Source organism: Etheostoma spectabile, unplaced genomic scaffold, assembly GCF_008692095.1.
Source record: "Etheostoma spectabile isolate EspeVRDwgs_2016 unplaced genomic scaffold, UIUC_Espe_1.0 scaffold453, whole genome shotgun sequence".
In the NCBI taxonomy this organism is placed as follows: domain Eukaryota; kingdom Metazoa; phylum Chordata; class Actinopteri; order Perciformes; family Percidae; genus Etheostoma; species Etheostoma spectabile.
Genome location: NW_022605611.1, coordinates 54,798 through 59,676, shown reverse-complemented (window position 1 = coordinate 59,676; position 4,879 = coordinate 54,798). Strand labels below are relative to the sequence as shown.

At 44.9% G+C, this 4,879-nt stretch overlaps 1 protein-coding gene across 1 annotated transcript in view; it reads left to right on the top strand.

The window, feature by feature from the left end:
- Positions 1-4,879, top strand: part of xrcc4 (X-ray repair complementing defective repair in Chinese hamster cells 4) — a gene marked incomplete in the record, with an annotated part of 55,018 nt that overhangs the window by 4,385 nt on the left and 45,754 nt on the right.

Here is a 4,879-nt window from a genome sequence, read left to right as displayed (position 1 = left end):
GGTAGGCCTCGGCCTTGGAAATGTGCAATATAAATAAATATGACATTGACATTGACACGGACACAAGGCGTTCTTATTTACGGGCATTTATTGGTCTGATGATGCCTTCCTGGATGTCATCAAACACGCCTTCACACCATGCCGGGAGAACTGAATACATAGAAACATAGAAATCACCCAAATTACAGCAAGGATATTCTCACAGAGAACACATGAATAAATAAGCAGCACAGATTGACTGTTAATAACCGTCACACAGTTATGCTTTTACATTGATATTTACTCACAAGAAATTAGTACACACACCCCATTGGCCGCGTTAACTGCATGCCAAGTTAGCTGGTGCAACGCAAATGAATGTCTGGAACAACCAAACCTCAGCACAATAGTTCCGCTATATATTACCCACCTGAACAGGTCAACTCACAAACACATACTTCAAAACAAAAGAAAATGCAGAGAAAAACCAAATATATATCGCTATATTCAAACATGATTTCTTATCAAATTAAACTATTCTTTTAATGAACTTAAATTCCGCGACTGTCTCTGCGGGCAGCTACAAGTAGGCTGCACAATTATGTCCAAAATGATAATCAGGATTATTTTGATCAAAATTTTGATCGCGATTATTCTCACGATTATTTGTTGATTTTAACCAAACCCAATTTTATTGTCACGTAGACTATTTATAACTGCGAGAGGGAGTGTGATGGACGACTACTCCCAGAGTAGACGGCTGATCATTTGAACGGGTCCAGCACGGGTCGAACGCGAACAACACTCGGTGTGTATGAAACGTCTGTACTTCACTGCGCTGCATTTGTATGAACTATGATATTCTGGCCATGGGTCACATCTCTGGTCCAGGTCCAGGTCCCGGTCTCGGTCCAGCAGCTCGGTCTCACGCTGTTACTCTACCAACTGAAGTTAGTTGCATTCAATAACTTCTCCTGTGTTCTTCGCCGTGGCGGCCGCGATAGCACGATAGCATAGTCCAGAGGATGTGACGATTAGCGATAGACTGATTTTATTGGCCGACTGATATATCGGGCCGATATTTGCGTCTTAGATTACAAGTTAAGATGTTTAGACTTTTCCCATGTGCAAAAGGTTTGTTCCCAATATTTTGAATGACACTGAGGGACCATCTTCAAACATAATACCAAACCAAAGGAACTGGAGGAGTTAGAAAACCAAAACAGAGCAAATGAAAGAAAATAAGAATAGATAAATGTTCCACTAAGGTGAGGTGGAAAATGCTTTGTTCTGGGAATTTGCCTCTTTGGAAAATTAGTAAATCAAGGTCAGCCTCTCCTCTGTAAGTGTGATTACCGAAGCCATCACCCGCCGTTAGCATCCCATTGACTCCCATTCACTTTGACGTCACTTTGACAGTGAATAACTTTACATCTGAGGCGTTTGAAGACTCTATTTGTCCGTTGGTTATTTCTAAACCCCCCCCCCCCCCCCCCCCCCCCCCCCCACTCTAACCTCTCCCATTGAGTGCATTGTAACGGTCCTGATCATGTGTGTGTAATTCAGGCCTGTGTGTAAATTAAAACAGAGTGAAAGTGTAGTTTCCCCTTCTGGGATGAATTAAAGAAAAAAAAAAAAAAAATATCAATGAGACGTTTCTAAATAGGTTTTGTTTTCTGGTTTTTTAATCTAGATCGATATGATCACATGGCAGGTTCAGTTTGAATATTTATATTTGTGAGGAAGAAGAAGTAACGGTGGTTTGGCTTTCGCCTCTGCTCGCTGGAACAGATGGTGATGTAGTACGATATATGTAGTCTGAACCGCGAAAAGATATTAAGGTGACTCATTGCGCGTTCAAAAAGTAAAAATATAAGGATTAAACCAGCAAAGATGTTGAAAACTGCATCGCATTTCAAATCGGTGAATTCTCACCACATGCATGTTAGTGCATGTTAGGTGGCTGTTAGGTGGCATGTTAGGTGGCTTTACTTAGCTGGGAATCTACCCCATGGCTGTGTTTAGTGCCGATTACCGAGCCCCCAGCCCCAAAAGGCATGAGGCGTCCGTGGTACTAATCTGCAATGAAGAAAGAGGACCCGGCACTTCGGCAACCATCAGTTTATCCCAAAACTTGTGACTGTTACAAGGTATGAAAAAGGACTATTTGGAGGTTGATGTGCCAACTCATCAGAGGGATGTCACTTTGAAAACCTTCTCGTACCGAGCGTGAGCGCGAAGCGCGCGGGGCGGGTGGAGACGGCGAGTCAGCGTGAAGCGGGTAAGGTGCCGGAGCTCTCTGTCTCGGTGAGCGCCTGATCCAGGTCCTGGAGTACCGCTCGTGCAGTCCAGCTCCTCGCTCCCGGCACACGGCGCCTCGCTCACTGTGAAGTCACGGGAAACAAGGGAGTACAAAGAGGGCAGAATCAGTGTCGAGACCAGAGCAGAATCAGGAGCAGGAATCCAGAGCAGAAACCAGGAGCAGAATTCAGAGCAGAATCAGAGCAGAAGTTCCCGAGCAGACTTTCAGGAGGTAGAACAGCGGCAGACTCAGAGGCAGGAATCAGAGGCGAACCATGAGCAGAACTCAGAGCAGCCCCAGAGCGAATAGAGTTAGAAACAGAGCAGAATCAGAGTAGAACCCAGAGCGAATCAGAGTAGAACCAGAGTTAGAAACAGAGTAGAACCAGAATAGAACCAGGAGCAGGAACAGAGTCGGCACCACTAGCGCAGGAGATCAGAGATTCGAATCAGAGTAGAAAACCAGGAGACCAGAATCAGATGTAGAATACTAGGAGCAGAGAGTAAGAGGGAGCGAATCAGGAGTAGAACAAGAGCAGAATCAGCGTAGAACCAGAGAGAAACCCGAGTAGAACCGAAAAGTATCGATTGACAACTGGCCGTTAACTGAAAAGGCTAGTGGAAAAGTTTGAAGAGACTTTTGAGCTGTCGGAGGTTGAAACTCAAAAATTCTGATGGTGAAAAGGATCGACTCTACAATGTTCCCAGATGAGGTCAAAACGTAGTACTCTACATAAGTAAAGGATCCAATATACGATCTTCACCACTGGAATTTCTTTCTGTCGTATAGTGGTGGGTGTTTTTGATGTCCTCTGTGGTGTGTGTTTGTGTGTGTGTGTAGGAGCATTTTGACTGCGTCGACTGTATGTCGTCGTTCGGGTATGTTGGTGTGGGTTATGTCTGTGTGTTATGTATGCTTCGTGGTGTGTGTGGTATGTATGTTGTAAGTGTGTGGTGTGAGGATATGTGTGTATGTAGTGGTCTGTGTGTGTGTGTGTGTTATGGGGGGCCTGGGTGGGTGTGTGTGTGTGAGCGAGGTGGAATGCGTCTGGGCCTGTATGTGGGTTTCTGTGTTCTAGTGTTGTGTGTGGCGTTTGTGGTATTCTGTATGTGTGTGTTGATAATTGTATGTTGTATATGTGTGTGGACTGGTGTGTGTGTGTGCGCGAGCGTGTGCATGCGTAGGGGCTTTTATGTGTTGTTTCTGTGTATAGTTCGAAGCCTGTGAATATTAAGACACTCAAGTGTTGGGTTGTATGTTGTAGTAGTGTGTGTGTGTGTGAATGTGTTGGGTATGTATGTGTCTGTGTGTGTGTGTGCTGTGTGTCATGTACTTTGTGTGTGTATGTCTGATGTGTGTGTCTGTGTGTATGTATGTATGTTGTGTGTGATGTATGTTCTGTATGTGGCTTGTGTGTGTGTGGTAGTGTACGTGGTGTGTGTGGGAGCGGAGCGTGCATGCGTGTGACCTGTACTGTGTGATTTCTGTGAACTGTGTGTGGGTGTTGTGGGGTATGTGTGTGTGTAGTATGGCTATGTGTGTGATGTGCATGTGTGTAGCTGAGAGTTTGCTGTGTGATGAATGTATGTGTGTTTCTCTTATGTGTGTGTGTGTGTACGGTTATGTTTGTGGGTGTGTTGGTAGGGTAGGTTGTGTGTGGGTGAGAGTATGTATGTGTGTAGTGTTATGTAGTATGGTGTGTATGTATGTATGTGGGTGCTGTATGTATGTATGGGGTGTGTGTATGTTATGTTGTGTGCTGTGGTATGTTTTACCTTTTTATGTATTGTGGGTGATATGTATGGTTATGTGTGTGTGATATGGATGGGATGTGTGTGTGTATGTATGTGTGGTGTGTGTGTGCGAAGGCTGCATGTGTATGACTGGTAGTGTTGTGTCTGGTTATTTGTTGTGTGCGTTATGTGGCAGGGTGAGCATTAAATCTTCCAGGTCAGTGATAAGGAAATGGGAGTGAGCACCACTGGGGTGTCTTATTTAGTATTTATTGAATTATATATTCTTACGTCTCCTCTCCAGGCGTCCGTGTCCGTCAGGTGAGCAGAACACCGGGAACCCGACCCTAAGGCCCCGCCACTTCCAGTCACCTGCAGGAAGAAGGGGAGTTCCGGCTCGGAAGAGACGTGGACCTCCCGCACAGGGGGGACCACGTGATCTGCAGACACACACACAACACACACACACAAACATATTGCATACAAACACACACAAACACACAAAAAAACAACACCCACACACACACACACACACACACACAACACCACAACAAAGCAGCGGACTAATGAGTGTTTTTTTGACAGCCTAGTTTAGTTCCATTAACATGAGGACTCAGAGTCTATTACGCTACCTACCCATGCTCGTTACACATAGTATTAACCTAACAGCGCTGAGTCCAAACTGTACTGTTAGCCTTCTCCTGTCCTATACAGTATTACTGTATTACATTAACTGTTGCTACAACGGGAGTATTTGCGTGGTTGATTGAACGCAAACCGTTGCTATTTTTATAAAAAAGCTCCTGCTACGGGGCCATAACGGAACTAGAAGGAACGAGGCTCCTTATTAATCATCGTCGGTTTC